This window comes from Stegostoma tigrinum, unplaced genomic scaffold (genome assembly GCF_030684315.1).
Source record: "Stegostoma tigrinum isolate sSteTig4 unplaced genomic scaffold, sSteTig4.hap1 scaffold_70, whole genome shotgun sequence".
In the NCBI taxonomy this organism is placed as follows: domain Eukaryota; kingdom Metazoa; phylum Chordata; class Chondrichthyes; order Orectolobiformes; family Stegostomatidae; genus Stegostoma; species Stegostoma tigrinum.
The window spans coordinates 79,913-98,797 of NW_026728643.1; positions in this window are offsets into that span (position 1 = coordinate 79,913).

Below are 18,885 nucleotides of genomic sequence, written 5' to 3' on the forward strand. Positions count from 1 at the left end.
GACTTGGTGCTCGGAAACGAGCCGGGGCAGGTATCAGATCTTGTGGTGGGAGAGCATTTTGGTGATAGTGACCATAACACTCTCTCATTCTACATAGCTATGGAGAAGGAGAGGATTAGGCAGAATGGGAGGATATTTAATTGGGGAAGAGGAAACTATGATGCGATTAGACACGAGTTAGGAAACATGGACTGGGAGCAGTTGTTCCATGGTAAGGGAACTATAGACATGTGGAGATTGTTTAAGGAACAGTTGTTGGGAGTGATGAGTAAATATGTCCCTCTGAGACAGGCAAGACGGGGTAAGATAAAGGAACCTTGGATGACGAGAGCGGTGGAGCTTCTAGTGAAAAGGAAGAAGGTAGCTTACATAAGGTGGAGGAAGCTAGGGTCAAGTTCAGCTAGAGAGGATTACATGCAGGCAAGGAAGGAGCTCAAAAATGGTCTGAGGAGAGCCAGGAGGGGGCACGAGAAAGGCTTGGCAGAAGGAATCCGGGAAAACACAAAGGCATTTTACACTTACGTGAGGAATAAGAGAATGGTCAAAGAAAGAGTAGGGCCGATCAGGGATAGCATAGGGAACTTGTGTGTGGAGCCTGAGGAGGTAGGGGAAGCCCTAAATGAGTTTTTTGCTTCTGTCTTTACGAAAGAAACGACCTGTGTAGTGAATGAAACCTTTGAAGAGCAGGTGTGCATGCTGGAATGGATAGAGATAGAGGAAGCTGATGTACTGAAAATTTTGTCAAACATTAAGATTGACAAGTCGCCAGGCCCGGATCTGATTTGTCCTCGGCTGCTTTGGGAAGCGAGAAATGCAATTGCTTCGCCACTTGCGAAGATCTTTGCATCCTCGCTCTCCACTGGAGTCGTACCTGAGGACTGGAGAGAGGCAAATGTAATTCCTCTCTTCAAGAAAGGAAATAGGGAAATCCCCGGCAATTATAGACCGGTAAGTCTCACGTCTGTCGTCTGCAAGGTGTTAGAAAGGATTCTGAGGGATAAGATTTATGACCATCTGGAAGAGCATGGCTTGATCAAATACAGTCAACACGGCTTTGTGAGGGGTAGGTCATGCCTTACAAACCTTATCGAGTTTTTTGAGGATGTGACTAGTAAGGTTGATGAGGGTCAAGCTGTGGATGTGGTGTATATGGACTTCAGTAAGGCATTTGATAAGGTTCCCCATGGAAGGCTCATTCAGAAGGTCAGGAGGAATGGGATACAGGGGAACTTAGCTGCTTGGATACAGAATTGGCTGGCCAACAGAAGACAGCGAGTGGTAGTAGAAGGAAAATATTCTGCCTGGAAGTCAGTGGTGAGTGGGGTTCCACAGGGCTCTGTCCTTGGGCCTCTACTGTTTGTAATTTTTATTAATGACTTGGACGAGGGAATTGAAGGATGGGTCAGCAAGTTTGCAGACGACACAAAGGTCGGAGGTGTCGTTGACAGTGTAGAGGGCTGTTGTAGGCTGCAGCGGGACATTGACAGGATGCAGAGATGGGCTGAGAGGTGGCAGATGGAGTTCAACCTGGATAAATGCGAGGTGATGCATTTTGGAAGGTCGAATTTGAAAGCTGAGTACAGGATTAAGGATAGGATTCTTGGCAGCGTGGAGGAACAGAGGGATCTTGGTGTGCAGATACATAGATCCCTTAAAATGGCCACCCAAGTGGACAGGGTTGTTAAGAAAGCATATGGTGTTTTGGCTTTCATTAACAGGGGGATTGAGTTTAAGAGTCGTGAGATCTTGTTGCAGCTCTATAAAACTTTGGTTAGACCGCACTTGGAATACTGCGTCCAGTTCTGGGCGCCCTATTATAGGAAAGATGTGGATGCTTTGGAGAGGGATCAGAGGAGGTTTACCAGGATGCTGCCTGGACTGGAGGGCTTATCTTATGAAGAGAGGTTGACTGAGCTCGGTCTCTTTTCATTGGAGAAAAGGAGGAGGAGAGGGGACCTAATTGAGGTATACAAGATAATGAGAGGCATAGATAGAGTCGATAGCCAGAGACTATTTCCCAGGGCAGAAATGGCTAGCACGAGGGGTCATAGTTTTAAGCTGGTTGGTGGAAAGTATAGAGGGGATGTCAGAGGCAGGTTCTTTACGCAGAGAGTTGTGAGAGCATGGAATGCGTTGCCAGCAGCAGTTGTGGAAGCAAGGTCATTGGGGTCATTTAAGAGACTGCTGGACATGCATATGGTCACAGAAATTTGAGGGTGCATCCATGAGGATCAATGGTCGGCACAACATTGTGGGCTGAAGGGCCTGTTCTGTGCTGTACTGTTCTATGTTCTATGTTCTATGATAAGGAATTAATTGATTCGCATGAAAATATTCTCCCAGTTGATGAACTTATTCCCTCAAACACCCGCTCTCTCCCATGTCTGTGTTTGATGTATCAGAATACAAACCCATCTCTTCCCGCAGATTTTTCTCCCTCCCACAATCACTAACTCTCCTTTACGTCCCTTCTCCCACTTCGCTGAGGCACTGCACAATCTATCACACACTGCCATATTCACACCATTTAGCCTCTGCTCTTGCGGTCATTGTTGCTGGGTGAGCGTGCCCCAGTCTCACCATGTGGACCTTCAAATCAGTCGATCCATTTAGTTGCCGCAGTTGGGAGTAGAATATCTTTTACAGACATGGACCAGTGATTGTTGGGACATCAGGTTCAGGAAAAAGACACAGGATACGTTTGAGCAAAAGAATCTTTATTGGAAAGGAACAGTTTCTGTAGCTGTTTGAATCATTTATTTCATTTGTTCATTCCTTTACAGCGACAGCATTGTGTGCAGTTCTGCAATTCTCCTCTTGTAGAGATGTGCTCCTATAGGGAACGGTGCAAAAGGGGTTTACAAGGATATTGCCCGGGCTGAAGAGTTTCAGTTACGAAGAGAGATTGGACAGACTGGGGTTGTTTTCTTAGAGCAGGGGTGATTGCGAGGGAAGGTGATCGAGATATGCAAACTAATGAGGCATACGAACAGGGGAGACTGAAGGTGCTGTTTCTCTTTGATCGATCACCATGGAGCCGTAGATTTAAGGTAAGAGGCAGGCCGGTTTGAATAGATACTCAGAAAGACTTGTTTCAGCCAGCAGATGCTGAGCCAAGTGATGGTAAATAGGATTGGGATAGTTCAGTGCTTGTTTTGTCCAGTGCAGCCGCAATAGACTGAAGGGGCTTATGCTGTGTGGAAGACAGCAGTAGTGGACTGGTTCGTATCCCTGCGTCTCACGTGGGAGAGCAGCGTTAAACTCCCCACAGGAGACCATCCTCATATTCCAGGGTGGTTCAGCATTGCCTCGTGGTGGCGAGAACACAGTTTCGACTGTAGTTTTGTGAGACTCTCTGTATGGAGTTTGCGCATTCTCCCCAAAGTTGTGCCGTTTCGGTAAATTGTCCTGTCATGGTTCGTCGTAGTAAATGTGGGTTTGTGGGGTTAGGGTGGAGAAGTGGAAAGCTCGAGTGGTGTTAGGTGCAGAAGCAGTGGGCTGAAAGATCTCCATCTGCATTGTAGGGATTCTGTGATCTCTGACTCTGAGTTGTGTCTCTCTTAGGAATTTGAAATTGCCCGCTCCGTTTACAGGTGTGGGTTATTACTATCTGTCCTTCCATTCTCGATGGGACATGTCAGAGGAAGGACGGTGCTGTCTGACTCAGTGCTGGGCAGGACTACATCCGGGGGAGACAGAGTGTCAGTGAAAGTGCCAACACATGCCTTCTGCAAGCTGCGCCTTTTGTCTGCGTTGAAATCAAAATGATTTGATAGATTTGTTCCAGAGTGAAGTGTTTACTGGAAGCAGAAATCCGAGGGAGGCACTGGATAAACCGATCCCGATTTGAGTGCAGTAACAGCAAATACCTTTCCTGCAGCGCTAATGAGATTGTACAGCACAGAGGAGAGTTTTGCTGCACTGCATTTGGGTTCGTGGGTCCCGCGTGCTTTCACTAAACTGGGTTACCGGGAATAAAGATATCAGAAAGGGCACAGATGGTGCTTACTGGGGTTCACGGTTGTAAAGATATCAGATATGACACAGACAGGGTTTACTAGGATCGTACAGTGTCTCAGTGGTTACACTGCTGTTGGATGGGCAGGTTCGGTGTATTGGCCTTGCTAAATTGCTCTGTGCTGTCAGGGATGTGTAGGTTAAACCATAGTTAATGCAGAGATAGGGCGGCCGCTAGGTCTGGGTGGGATGTTCTTTCAAGGGTCGGGGCAGACTCGATCGGCACTTTCCACACTCTAGTGATTCTATTATTTGAAAAGGAAGGGCATGATGGAGCTTACTTGGGTGTTAAAACATTCCAGAGAACACCAATGGGGTTTACCGCGACAGGATTTTATTCACGAGGGATGTTAGAAAAGTTGGAAATGCTCACACTAACGAAAGGAATACCTCATGGACATTTTGCAGATGATTTGAGTTGTGGAGAGAGGAAAAAGGGGAAAGTTCCCTCTTTCAAGTGAACCAATAACTGGAAGTCAGACATTCAAAACCATTGACGAAAAATAAAAGATAGGAGCTGAATTCCTGTCACACCGAAAAACCGTTTCCAAAATATTTTGAAAGACTCGTTTGCAGTCGCACAAGGAGTGCATTCTCAGGGAGAGAGAGAGTCTGTGGGTGGTTGAGGGATTAGGGGTAGGGTGTGGTCAGGGAAAACGTTGAGAAACAATCTCTGACTTGAAATGTAACGAAATTTCGTGAACGTGTGCCGCTGTATAAGATTGAGTAAAACAGAAGCTCATGGCTTTGGAAGATCTGGCATAAATTTCCATGTGATCAATTCTGACTGCAACTGACCAAACTTTATTTAAAATTGTACAGGAAAGATATTCCCGAATGAACAATTGCTCGGAGATCCGTTTCCAGCTTTAATCAAGTGCCTTAAAAATGCAACAGTAATCAATACCAAGATGTAGAATCCATTTAGTACTCAGTAATCTCCACCCAAGAAACACAGGAACAAGGCACATTGGTTTTGCAGTTTAACTCTCTTCTTATCAGCAGCGCTTTCTTTAAGCTGAAATAAATGCGGGACAATGTTAAAAATTAGATAACTCTCATTCATTTTCGACTATTGCAATGAACTGTATGTGTGGGTGCAAAGTATAATGAGCAAAACAGCTTTGCCCTGAATTTAACCACGTTCAGGGCCAGCCATACGAGAAAGGTCGTGGCGCTCAAATGCCATCTTCATTCTTACCTCCATAGATGCTTCTTCGCGAGTTGAATATTTGCAGGGTTTTCCTTGACCACTGGGACAGTTCCCCAGGACCAGACATTTCTCAAACCCAGAAACCAATCTTTATCAAAAGAGGCTATTATGCTGAAAAATGCTCTTTATCCTTGTCCTGCTGGTCCGTGTCACTAAAAGCTGGCCCGGGTGAGGTTGGAGCTCACAGCCTGGGCATTTCACGCGCCTCTGTACCGTCAGAGAAGGACCGCGCGCTCACCGATTGCATCACTGGAGGCACAGAGTAGCTCCGTGCCCTCATTCAGTGTTCCTTCATCACAGTTTACTGTTTGATGAGTATTCCTGTCGAGGGTCTGATGGTGCTCCTTACAAACCCTCTATCACTGTACTTATTTCCTGCTCCCGCTCGTTTCATTATGTGGCGCTGTGACAGTGTCGTGACCCGTTCTTTGTAATGTGGCAGCATGAGCTTCGGCTCGAGTCTGAGTCAAACCACTGACTGTTGTCCCCAATATTTCCTCTTAACATATCCTGAAGTGATACTGTAAGGGATCAGTTAATATTGCAATCAGACATGCAGAGACCGTGGTAAGAATTGCCGAGGTTGTGAGATGAAGTCTCCTCCACACCATGTTTTGTTGACACAGATTATAAGTGTGAAGCTAGATGAACACAGCAGGCCAAGCAGCATCTCAGGAGCACAAAAGCTGACGTTTCGGGCCTAGACCCTTCATCAGAGAGGGGGATGGGTTGAGGGTTCTGGAATAAATAGGGAGAGAGGGGGAGGCGGACCGAAGCTGGAGAGAAAAGATAGGTGGAGAGGAGAGTACAGGTGGGGTGGTAGTGAGGGGACAGGTCAAGGAGGTGGGATGAGGTTAGTAGGTAGTAAATAGAGGTGTGGCTTGGGGTGGGAGGAAGGGATGGGTGCGTTGTATGATGCGTTGTATGCCGTGGTCGACCCATTGACTCAACGTGTTCCTGCCCCACCGAACTCATCTCCACCTATCTGGACTCCATTTTTTCGCCTTTGGTCGAGGAACTCCCTCCCTACATCTGTGACACCACCCACGCCCTCCACCTCCTCCAGAACTTCCAATTCCCTGGCCCCCAACACCTCATTTTCAGCATGGCCGTCCAGTCCCTATACACCTGTATTCCGCATGCAGATGGCCTCAAGGCCCTCCGCTTCTTCTGCCCCACAGGCCCAACCAGTCCTCCTCGACTGACACCTTCATCAGCCTAGCCAAACTCGCCCTCAACCTCAACAACTTCTCTTTCGATTCCTCCCACTTCCTACAGACAAAGTGGGTGGCCATGGGCACCCGCATGGGCCCCAGCTATGCCTGCCTCTTTGTCGGTTACGTGGAACAGTCCCTCTTCCGAACCTACACAGGCCCCAAACCCCACCTCTTCATCCGGTACATTGATGACTGTATCGGCGCCGCCTCTTGCTCCCCAGAGGAGCTCGAACAGTTCATCCACTTCACCAACACCTTCCACCCCAACCTTCAGTTCACCTGGGCCATCTCAATCACATCCCTCACCTTCCTGGACCTCTCAGTCTCCATCTCAGGCAACCAGCTAGTAACAGATGTCCATTTCAAGCCTACTGACTCCCACAGCTACCTAGAAGACACCTCCTCCCACCCACCCTCCTGCAAAAATTCCATCCCCTATTCCCAATTCCTCCGCCCCCGCCGCATCTGCTCCCACGATAAGACATTCCACTCCCGCACATCCCAGATGTCCAAGTTCTTCAAGGACCGCAACTTTCCCCCCAAAGTGGTCGAGAACGCCCTTGACCGCGTCTCCCGCATTTCCCACAACACATCCCTCACACCCCGCCCCCGCCACAACCGCCCCAAGAGGATCCCCCTCGTTCTCACACACCACCCCACCAACGTCTGGATACAACGCATCATCCTCCGACACGTCTGCCACCTACAATCCGACCCCACCACCCAAGACATTTTTCCATCCCCACCCTTGTCTGCTTTCCGGAGAGACCACTCTCTCCGTGACTCCCTTGCTCGCTCCACACTGCCCTCCAACCCCACCACACCCGGCACCTTCCCCTGCAACTGCAGGAAATGCTACACTTGCCCCCACACCTCCTCCCTCACCCCTATCCCAGGCCTCAAGATGACTTTCCATATTAAGCAGATGTTCACCTGCACATCTGCCAATGTGGTATACTGTATCCATTGTACCCGGTGTGGCTTCCTGTACATTGGGGAAACCAAGCGGAGGCTTGAGGACCACTTTGCAGAACACCTCCGCTCGATTCGCAATAAACAACTGCACCTCCCAGTCGCGAACCATTTCAACTCCCCCTCCCATTCTTTAGATGACATGTCCATCATGGGCCTCCTGCAGTGCCACAATGATGCCACACGAAGGTTGCAGGAACAGCAACTCATATTGCGCTTGGGAACCCTGCAGCCCAATGGTATCAATGTGGACATCACCAGTTTCAAAATCTCCCCTTCCCCCACCGCATCCCAAAACCAGCCCAGTTCGACTCCTCCCGCCACTGCACCATGCAACCAGCCCAGCTCTTCCCCTCCACCCTCTGCATCCCAAAACCAGCCCAGCCTGTCTCTGCCTCCCTAACCTGTTCTTCCTCTCACCCATCCCTTCCTCCCACCCCAAGCCGCACCCCCATCTACCTACTAACCTCATCCCACCTCCATGACTGTCCGTCTTCCCTGGACTGACTTATCCCCTCCCTACCTCCCCACCTATACTCTCTCCACCTATCTTCTTTTCTCTCCATCTTCGGCCCGCCTCCCCCTCTCTCCCTATTTATTCCAGAACCCTCTCCCCATCCCCCTCTCTGATGAAGGGTCTAGGCCCGAAACGTCAGCTTTTGTGCTCCTGAGATGCTGCTTGTCCTGCTGTGTTCATCCAGCCTCACATTTTATTATCTTGGATTCTCCAGCACCTGCAGTTCCCATTATCTCCGGGTCAAAGGCCTGTAGATTCATTTTTAGTTTTCATTGCCTTCCAGAGGTGTTTAGAAACCCCTCTCAGGCCACAGTGGTGTCCATCGCTCCCTTCGCACTTTCAATCTTTACTGACTGCGAATGTGACAAAAGAGCAGAGCATCTTCCCCCGTCGCCGTCACTCTCAGCGCATACATTCCAAAGAACTCAACGGCACGACGCCTGCGCAGTGCTCGCCTATAATGTTAATCAGGGACCTTTACCAGCGCGGGGACTGCTGGGTAACGGCCGTGACATTGAAAACCCTCAATCAATACAAATTTTACTGTGATGCGGCAGTTGGAAAAGGGTGCAGTACAAAACAACAATACAGCACAGACGCAGGCACTTCAGCCCTCCAAGCTTGCGCTGACAGATTTTGCCCTTCCATATTAAAACTGTCTTCTCTACAAGATCTACATCCCTCTATTCCCTTCCTATTCATAGACAATGTATATATATTTACTTTTTCCATCTTTCAAGTCTGAATCTATAAATAAGACAATTTTGTTAACTTATTTTAAATAAGTCTCGAGCGGTACCCATCTAAAATTAAAATTGTAACTACATGGCAATGGGTAAATGGAAAGGAGGTGATGGGATAGTGCTAATATGTAAGTGGTCAGTACTCCAGAACCCTCCCTCTGACACTTTCAGGCTGTGACTTACAGATAGTCACTCACCTCCTTTTGGAAGAATTTGTTTTCCCTCAAATCCACTTAAAACCTCCAACTACTTATTTTAAAAGTGTTTCCCCCGCCCCGGTTATTGATTTCTGTACTAGGCGGAGATGATTATCCCTATCTAAGCAATCTATGCCCTCCAGAGCTTTGTTCACTTCAATCAGGTCCCCACCCAGCCTCCTCTTCCACCAGGAAAACAACACAGCCTCTCTACTTTTTCTTCATAACCCCATCACTCCAGCCCAAGCAACATCCTGCTGGATCTCTGCACTTGTGCAGTCACATCATCCTTTGATGTCATTTATGTAAATGATTTGGATGTGAACATAGGAGGCATGGTTATTAAGTTTGTGGATGACACCAAAATTTCTGGTGCAGTGCGCAGTGAGAATGTTATCTCAGAGTACAGCAGGGCCTTTATCAGATTGGCCAACAGGCTGAGGAGTAACAGGTGGAGTTAAGTTTGGATAAATGTGAGGTGTTGCATTTTGGGAAGGCACACCAGGACAGGAGTCATGCACTTAATGGTAAGGTCCTGGAAAACATTGCTGAACAAAGACTTTGGGGTGCAGGTTCAAGAGTTCCTTTAAGGTGGAACCAGAGTTAGATAGGACAGTGAAGGAAGACTTTGGTATTCTTGCATTTGTTGGTCAATGCATTATAGGTGTTGAAGTGTCATATTGTGACTATACAGGATATTGGTTAGGCCAATTTTGGAATGTTGCTGTCAGTAAAGACACTTGAAGTGGTTCAGAAAAGATTTAAAAGGATTTCACTGGAGTTGGAGGGTTTGGGCTACAGGGAGAGGCTGAATAAGCTGGGGCTATTTTCCCTGAAATATTGGAGGCTGAGGGGTGGCCTTGTAAATGTTTATAAAATCGTGAGAGACGTGGCAAAGGTGAGTAGTCAACGTCATTTTCCCAGGCTAGAAGTCCAAAACTGGAGCACATAGCTTTAAGTTGATAGCAGAAAGATGTAAAAGGAACCTAAGGGGCATTTTCTTTTCATGTCGAGGGTGGTACATGTATGGAATGAGCTACCACAGGAAGTGGTAGAGGCTGGTACAATTACAACATTTAAAAGGTATCTAGATGGGTGCGTGAACAGGAAGAGTTTGCAGGGGTATGGGCCAAATGGTATTAAATGGGACCACATTAATTAGGATACCTGGTTAGCTTGGACGCATTGGACCAAAGATTCTGTTTCCATGCTGTACAACTCTGTGGCTCTAAGTTGGAGAGTGGCAGAGTTGCTTCTGAGACTAAGATCCTGAATTTAAAAAGAGGAAGCCGTGAATGGCATGGCACACAAGCTGGCCATAATAAATTGGGGAGCATAACTTAAGGAGATAGAATTGGATAGGCAAGTGAAAACACTTAAAGAAAATATTGGAGAACTGCAACAGTTGTTCATTCCTATCTGGCACAAAAATAAAATGAGAAATGGGGCCTATCCATGACTAGGAGGGAAATTAAGAATAGTGATCTAGAGTCTTAGAAAATAAGAACATGACGTGCTGGTGTTGGACTAGGGTGGACAAGGTCAGAAATCACACAACACCAGCTTATTAGTCCAACAGGTTTATTTGAAAACACAAGCTTTCGGAGCCTCAGACCTTCTTCATGAACAGATTGCTCTTTCGCCCTTGAGACTGTTCTGCCATTCATGCTGATATTGCTGATCACCAACTCAGTACTTTCTCACTTTCAACACCCTTTGATCCCTTTATCCCTCTGAACAATAATCTAAACCTTCTTCACAACGTTCAATATTTTGCTAAACCACTTTCTTTGGTAGTTGAAGTCCACAGATTTACTCCTCTCTGAATGAAGAAACCCCCTTCCCGGAATCAGTCTGGTATATCTCCATAGCACTGTGACTACAAAGACAGACTATCATTCTTTAGATAAGGAGAACAATACTGAACGGAATACTCCGGGTGCAGTTGCCCTGGTGTCATGCAGTGTTGTTCAGTTCACTGGGTGTATGATATGTCGTGTCCGCCCCGGAACTATGACGCTTGGTATGAGTTTCAGCCAATGAGCGAGAGCTACATATATTCTTGCCCGTCATTCACTCCGATTGGTTAGACAATCGCCCGTGTTTTGTTGGTCACTCATATCTGCACCCCCCCCCCCCCCCCCCCCCCCGCCCCAACATTCACATTGACGGCAGCTCCAGGCCAATCACACAGGCCCAGTGCGCAGTGCAGGCATTGCAGCAGGCTGCAGGTGGTGCCAGGTTGGAGGAGGGGACTCAATTTGAGAAGCTCTCCAGGCTCAAGCAACAAAATCCCTGTCCTGCTCTCGAGGCAGGAGTTTGTGAGACGGGGTAGGAATGGAAACCGCGGGAGGTGATGGCCTGGGCAGTTTATAATCTCGTAGGGAAGGCCTGGGGCCCCCATGTATCAGGCCAAGGATTACTAACCGCCATCTTGGTTAGGTCGGGGACGGGAATTCTCCCCAGATACTTGGCCGCCATTTTCGGAAAGGGAAGCCGTGTCTCACTTGGGCAGAAATCGATGAGGCTGTAACTAAGAAGGAAATCCTAGAGGTGTATGGGGAGGATTCACCAAACAGCCACTGGAGACTCAAACCCCGAATCAGACTCACTGATTTGATTTTCAGTCAGCCGACTGGAGTTGGGAACTTGATCCAGAGAGAAGAGGACGGAGAAAGGGAGAAAACTGGAAGAGGAGGACAGAGATAGGGGGATAGATCTGGATTTTAGTTGAAAGAGGAAGGAGGGTAGCGCCAGGAGTTTACAGAATTGAGAAATAAGAGAGAAGAATAATGTTCCTTAGGATCTGGACATGTCTGTTCTGAATTTTTTCCTGCAATGACAGTAAATGACTTTTGTAAACTCCTTTTGCAGGATATTAGAAGAGAAGTATTTGCAGATATTAAACACAAATCAAATTTCCTGCTGTGAATGGTTGACTCATGCAATTTATGAGGAGCTGAGTCCCTTCAGCCTCTGAATGTGGAAGGAGAAATGTTTGACCTGTATGTAGGTGATACAGACAATATTCAGCTGACAATATTGCAGTGAGGAGACTGCATAAAAGATTTACCCTGTTACACATCCAATGTGGGAGCATTCCAGCATATTTCTTGTGGAGAGAAATTGAACCAATCAATCAAGAAGGTTGGGAAAACATTTACACCATTCGCAGTGGGGAGATACTCTGCTCGAGCAATGTGCTGTCAAGGCTTCAGTTGATCAACCATTCTGAAGTGATACAAAGGTGACAGTACTGTGCAGAAACCATGGAAATGTGAGAACTATAGTAAAAAGATTCAATTACCCATCCCAGCTGGAAATCCATCAATGAATTCACATCAGGAAGAAGCCACTTACCTGTTCTGTGTGTGGGAAGGAATTTAATCAAACAACCAAACTCATGTCACATCAGAGAATTCACACTGGGGAGAGACCGTTCACCTGTTCAGAGCGCGGGAAGAGATTTACAGACATCCTGGCTCATGTGACATCAGTGGATTTGCACCGAGGAGGGGAGAAGCCATTCAATTGTTCGGTGCATGGGAAGAAATTCCCTCATTCATCCAGCCTTCAATCACACCAGCAAATTCATACTGAGCAGAAACTATTTGGCTGCACCTCCTATGGAATGAAGTTCAGACACGCATCTGCCCTCATTGGACACCAGCGAGTTCACGCCAAGGCTGGGGGGGGGAGAAAACCATTCGCCTGCTCTGTATGTGGGAAGGGCTGCAGTCAATCATCCAGTTTGCTGAGACACCAGCGAGTTTATCCCAGAGAAAAGCTGTTCAGCTGCACTTCCTGTGGGAGTAGTTTCAGGTGTTCATCTTCGCTCTGCTCATCAGCAAGTTCACACGAGAGAAGGCCATTCACCTGCTCCATTTGTGGGAAGCGATTCACTCAGTCCTTCAACTAGAGATAAATAAGTGAACCTGAATACGTTTATACTGCAGTAGTTCAAGGAGGAAACTCACCAGCATCTTCTCCAGGGTGACTAATGATGGCCCAGCAAGAGATTTCCGTATTTTAAGAAAGAATTGAATTCTGCTACCAAAATTAAGTCTGACAATATTAGATCTGTTTCAACTGATGTAAACACAACTATAATTGGCTGCAGTTTGGTAATCTGGATATATTGCTGATGGTTTGGACAAGTGTCCCTTTTTAAAACCACCAACGGTCATTCTGAATTCAAGATTTGTGTTTGGAGAAAGAAGCAGATGCCTTGTGAAAGGGAAAACATAAAAATCAATTTATAGAAAGAAAGCTGACAAAGGAGATGACCAAACAAGTTTTGTTCATCAATGCTTGCAGGGCCAACTGCTCCTTTCACTGCCCTGTATTGTACAGATTAACAGCGTCACATCTGATAGGGCCAGGGTAAAGAATGAAGTGAAACTGGGCTATTGTCATAACCTTAACTTTGTTTCACATTTTCTTCTTCTTTCTCTTGGCCTTGACATTCCCCTCTGAAATGAAGAAGTTTACCTGTATACCTGGTCAGGCAGCAAGCCTGACTCTCAATCCAGACCGAAAACAAAGACAAAAATAAAGCTTGTCTTTAAGCCTCTACCCTACACTGATGACAGTGCACTGGTGCACTCAACTTTCTTCTTTACCACCTTATCCAACTGTGTTCAGGGAGCTATCTGGAATTAGGCCCCAAGATCCCCCTTTATACCAATGATCCTAATGGCCCTGCCATTTACTGTATACTTTCCTCTTGCATTTAGCCTCCCAAACTGCATTACCTCAATTTTCTCTGAATTAAAGTCCGTCTGCCATTTCTCCATCCAACTTTCCGATTGATCTACATCCTGCTGTGTCCTTAGACACCCTAACTCACTATCCTCAGCTGCACCAATTTTCACAGCATTAGCAAACCAACTTAGATTTTCATCCAAATCTTTTATAAAAATAACAAACCTTGTGGAACACCCCTGGTTACAGATCTCCAGTCAAAAAACACCATCGCCACCCACCCTCTGTCCTCTAACCCAATCCAATTTACCAACGCACCATGGATCAATCTCATGTGACTTAATCTACTGGAACCACCTACAATGAGGGAGCTTGTCAAATATTTCCGTAGAGTACATGCAGACAACATCCACTGCGCTGCCTTCAATCAGCCTCTTGACTTCAAAAAAAACAAAAAAAAACACAAGCCAGTTTGTGAGACATGACCTCTTCTGCAGGAAGCCACGTTGCATGTTATCCACATGAACTTTAGCAAGGCCTTTGACAAGGTTCCTCGTGGCAGGCTGATACAGAAGTCGAAGTGACCTTGGTTACACCATGAGTTGGGTACAGAACTGGCTTTGTCATAGAAGATGAAGAGTAGCTATAGATCTGAAACCAGTGCTTTTCTGTAGGAATCAGACCGCTGTCGTTAACATATTTATTATAAAAAATATTTGGAGGAGAACATAGGTGATCAAATTAGTAAATATGTGAATAACAGATCTGTGGAGCTGTGAGTAGTGAGGAGGAATGCTAGACGATACAGCAGGATATAGATTGACTGGAGGCTTGTATGGAAAAATGGCAGGTGGCATTTAATCCAGACAAATGTGAGGTGATACATTTTGGAAGGTCTAATGAAGGAGGGAAGTGCACAGTAAATGGTAGAATTCTGAGAAGCACAATCATAGAGCAGTATCTAGGTCTACAGGTTCACAGTTCCCTGAAAATGACAAGTCTAGTGGAGAAGATGGTCAGGGCAAAGTGTATAAAAACTGGTCATGTTGCAGCTCGCGAGAACTTCAGTGAGGCTACATCTGCAATGTTGTGTACAATTCTGCTCACCAAACCACCACAAGGATGATCAGCTTTGCAAAGGGTACAGAAACAGGTTACCAGGATGTCACTTTGTTTGGAGGATATTAGTTATGAGGAGATGTTGGATAAAATTGGTTTATTTTCTTTTGAACATCAGAGGCTGAGGGGCAACCCGGTAGAAATTTACAAAACTGGGAGAGACATGGATAGTTGGAGTCTAGAGTAGAAATGACAGTTTGTGTAGGGGACATAAGTTTAAAGTAATAGGGCAAAATGTAAAGGAAGTGTGAAAAGTAAGTTTTTACACACAGGACAGTATGTGCCTAGAATGCATTGCCAGAGGAAGTGGGATAAGCAGGTACAATCACAATGCTTAAAAGACATCTTGATGGATTTGTGAATTGGCAGGGAATAGAGAGATACAAACTGTGCAGGGGAAAGAAAGAGATTTCATGATTAGAAAATCATGCGTTAATGGAGGCTTGTGGGCTAAAGGGACTATTCCTGTTCTGTAGTGTTATTTGAGACCTCAGTTTTTCAAATACAGACTGGAATATTGGTAGAGTAAGAGGCAGCAAGGGTAAGTTTTCCTGGATTGTATGCACGATAAATTTCCGAAAACAGTGCATTCAGTTCAAAAAGAAAGAGCGCTCGTTTGGTCCTACTTCTTGGGAATGATGGGAGCCAAGTAGATCAAGTGTCAGTGTCAGACCATTCAGGAGACCATGATCACGTGTAGGAAGGTACAGAATAATGTCAGATAATAACCAGCATTAATTCAGAATGAGAAAACTCAATTGATGGAAAGTTGTCTTCAAGGGCAAGGTCAAAGCTGGACAGCAATGACTGGAGTGACAGGTTGATGGGACAAAGTATAAATAATAATAAGGGCTACTTTCAAAGAGAAGATGGCTCAAGTACACTCAAAAAGGAAAGGAAGTGCAAACATTCAGGGCTGCTTGTATGACAATTAGAATTTAAGATAAGATTTAAAAAAAACACTTATGATAGGTGTCAAGGAGAAAAGTCCAAATTGACAGTCACAAGGAATACAGAAGGTCCAGAAGTTGGGGCAAGCAGATGAAAAAGCACACAAGGAAGGGAGACAGTTAGGAGAAAAGGTTGGCAGCCAGTTGAGAGGCGCTGGTAACACACTGGCTGTAACAATGTAGGAGAGAAACATGCAGATTCTGGGCTCAGACACAGGGCAAAATTTAGGAGCCCCTTGGCCTTATCGGAAGCAGCAGAGGCAGTGGATCGATTGCCACCATGAGTGAGACAATGAAGCTCTTTGAGCTCCTCAGTTGTTGTTGTAGGTGAGGATGGAGGATACATGGGGGAGGGGGAAGAAATGTTCAATGAGAACAAACTTGTATTAGAGATATCATTAAAAAATAAACATACTGCAGGTCACACAGAAAGCTGATTTGGCTCTTATGCTAAATATAAAGACTGAGAACTGGAGTTATAAACCAGTGGAAACAGATTCCATTGAAATGGTTCAGTACTGACTGTGATTGAAAGCAAAATCCAAACATCCAATAGCTACCTACAAACTCACTTCTGTGTCAGCAAATGAGATAAATGAGTGAATCCCTTCCCACCCTCAGAGCAGACGAATGGCCTCTCTCCAGCGTGAACTCGCTGGCGTATACTGAGGCTAGTTGATCACCTGAACATATGTCTGCAAAAAACACACAAATAGTCTCTCAGCAGTGTGAACATATTGATGATTCATCAGTTGCCCAGAACATTTAAAGCACTTCCCACAGTTTGGACATTTAAAAGGTCTCTCGTCAGTGTGAGCAGCTTGTATGCCAGGACTGTGGTTCACCAAGTGAATCCCTCCCCACAATCAAGGCTTGCATTGTGCCAGTCCTGGTAATTAACTAAAACCGTGTCCACACACACAATACGTGTATGCTTTCTCCTTACATGTTCAAAATCTGATAATGTTCTGTTTACAATAAACTGAGGTGTCCATAAGACCCTGGGATTATGCCTGATGTCAGTTTCCCTTTGAGTACACTGTGAAATCAATTTAAAACAGAACAATGCAATGAAGAGAGAGTCCACACAAACACCAGGCTGCCTATGCAATCAGCTCGTAATGAATCTGGTAGTTTGATTAGATTAGACTCCCTACAGTGTGGAAACAGGCCCTTTGGCCCAACAAGCCCACACTGCCCCTTGAAGCATCGGACCCAGACCCATCCCCCTATCACCCACACACCCCTGAACACTCCGGGCAAATTAGCATGGCTAATCCACCAATCCACCTAGCCTGCACATCTTTGGACTGTGGGAGGAAACCGGAACACCTGGAGTAAACCCACACAGCCATGGGGAGAATGTGCAAACTCCGCTCAGACAGTTGCCCGAAGCTGGAATCGAACCCGGGTCCCTGGCACTGTGAGGCTGCAGTGCTAACTACTGAGCCACCGTGCCACCCCGTAGGATTAATGACACACTATTTAAAAAAAAGTGACCACAAAAGCCAGTGATTCACTAATGTCGATCAGGGAACAGAAGCTGCCACCTGGTCTGGACTTATACAAGACTCTGGCGTCTTTGTGAGTGGACAGACAAAGAATGTTGAGAAAGAGGTGAAATACAGGTATTGACTAAATCCACATCTCAATCAGGACTTTGACATCATGTCACAAACCCTTAATCTTCACTGTTGTGAATGTCCAGTGTGGAAGATCTATGGAACACCATCACGGTGAGGACCCCCTCCAAGTCACACATCATCCTGACTTGTTTGAATCCAGTGCAGGATGAACAGCAATTTCCTCCAATTAAACACTGAGACAGCTTCTACACTGACTGCAACCTTCTGTCTAGTAACTGTGTGAAGCTGAACCAGACTGTTCACAACTCTGATGAAATACTTCACACTAAGATGAGCTTTCTCCTGCATCATCACCAAACTAACTGTTTCTATCTCAGTAACATCACCTGACTCCATCCACATCTCAGCTCATCTGCTGCTGAAACCCTATCCATTCTTTGTTACTTCTAGATTTAACTACTCTAACACAGACCGGTCCCCCACATTCAACCTTCCTGTAATGTTGGAGTGATTCAAATCTCTGCTGTCTCATTTCTAGTGTTATTGGCCCAAAGTGCATCACAGGTGCTAAAAAGATACATCAACAGATCTGTTAAAAGACTATCCAATTTAGCATCGTGATAGTACCATACAGCATGATAAGTTTTTCTCAAAGTGAGAATGGGACCTACTTTCCACAGGACTGTACAGTAGTTACTCTCACCGAATGCTGTTCTGGATAAACGCTGAGGATGAGCTAACATAGGTTTTCCCCTCCCTCTCTCGCACTGTTCTTCCTCATCCCTGTTGTACCATTTTGTTTCTATGTCTCCTGTACACTCAAACATGTCTGTGTAGCTCCTTGAAAAGATAACTTTAATAAAACTTCAAGTATATATTTTTTTTCTTCATGCAGCAAGTCATATGTGTATTGTCTCCTCTTTTCTTGCACTCGCAAAATCCTGCTGAGAAGAAAATGCCAGTTGCTGAAGGAACATTCGCAACAGTGGGATTCAAACCCACATCAATGAAAAGACTGGAGTCTTAATTCAGCACCTTAAGACTGTTCAGCCACAGTAACTGACAAGTCGTGGTCATCCTTATTGTCTTCAATGATGATGTCGCTGCACCAAATTTTAGTCATGGAGCAGGAGAGGCCTCGAGACTGCATTACCATTTCTTAAATCTCTAACAACCTCAACCTCAACACCATTTTTGCCTCAAATCCCTGCAGAGTCTCCAATTTCTCTCAGGTTACCTCTCATGCTTTTCTCTTCTCAAGAAAAGAACTTCTTGCTGTTTAACAGAAAGTGTGAAAGAAACATAGGAGGTCTGGCAATGAGACAAGTGAAATCATGTTAGTTTCAAGATATTTGCACTATTTCTTTCTCTCCGCAGGAATGGCTTCACTAACATCCTACATAATTGTTAAAAATTGTAACAACTATGTAGCAATTAAAGCTAAAATTCGATCTTCTCTCTTAATCATTTGCAGCACCCGCAGAGGACTTTAGACCCATTTCTGTCCTTTTCCATACCCATCCTGAATCGAAAAGAGCGAAAATAACAGACCTGCTGAATTTATCCAGCACATTTTCTGGACATTTTGGGTTTCTAAATTAATTCCCTCAATGTGTCAAATGTCTTAAATGCTTGCTCACAAGGTCTTCG